Genomic DNA, 1031 nt, shown 5'->3' with positions numbered 1-1031 from the left:
CATGGGATTCTTCATGGGATTCTTATTCCCATGATCATGGGAATAACCAGAGTGTAAAATACAGAGGCCAGCTTATCAGTGTCAAAGGAATGGCTGGGCTTGGGTTGCATGTACATAAAGAGCAGGGTCCCATACAAGACAACCACCACGGTAGGGTGAGACCCACAAGTGGAGAAGGCCTTGTGTCTCCCATCTGCTGAATTCATTCTGAGGATGGCCACAAGGATCAGAATGTAGGAAACAAGCACAATCAGAAGAGAGGACACCAAATTAAATGCTGAGAAGATCTAGATGATCAGCTCAACGTCTCGTGTACTTGAGCAAACCAGTCAGCAAGGGAAGACTGTCACAGTAGAAATGATGAATGACCTTATTGCCACAAAAGGATGAAATGAAAATTTGTATGGTTGTTATCAGAGAGAGAGAAAGGCACTGTAGAGGTAAGGGACCATCACTAGCACCCAGCACACCTTGTGGGACGTGATCATTCTGTAGAGCAGGGGGTTGCAGATGGCCACTAGAGGTCATAAACCATGGCTGACAGAATGAAAAGTTCACTAATGTTAAACATGATGAAGAATGCTAGCTGCATGGCACACCAGTGGTAGCGAGTTATATTTTGATTATCTATAACATTTGCCAACGTTTTGGGTCTCACAGCAGTCGAGTGATCAAGATCAATGAAAGCCAGGTGTCTGAGAAAGAAGCGTTTGCAGTCTATTGTCCATTTTGATGAGGAAAATCCATATAATTTTTCAAATATATCAAGTTTTAAAAGGACTCTTAAGGAAAAGTAAAACCCCTCTTGAAACTTCAGTTCTAGAACTCAAGGAAAACCATTATTAAGTCAATCTGAAGGAGAAGGGAAGTAAAAATGATCAAGATGTTTTTGATGTGCTACATAGATGATTTCTCCAAGATAAATGTAGCTATTATGTATGATAAACATATGCTTAATTAAAAACAATAAAACAACAACCACCAAAAGTGTTGACTAACTTCTCATTGTACATTTTTTTGTTGTTGTTGTT

General features: G+C 39.9%; 1 pseudogene; it reads right to left on the bottom strand.

The window, feature by feature from the left end:
• Nucleotides 1-11: 11 nt before the first annotated feature.
• LOC101576332 lies at nt 12-728 on the bottom strand (annotated as a pseudogene).
• Between the last annotated feature and the right edge of the window lie 303 nt (nt 729-1031).

Source organism: Octodon degus, unplaced genomic scaffold, assembly GCF_000260255.1.
Source record: "Octodon degus isolate 3935 unplaced genomic scaffold, OctDeg1.0 scaffold00239, whole genome shotgun sequence".
NCBI lineage: Eukaryota > Metazoa > Chordata > Mammalia > Rodentia > Octodontidae > Octodon > Octodon degus.
This window is presented reverse-complemented; position numbering and strand designations above follow the sequence as displayed.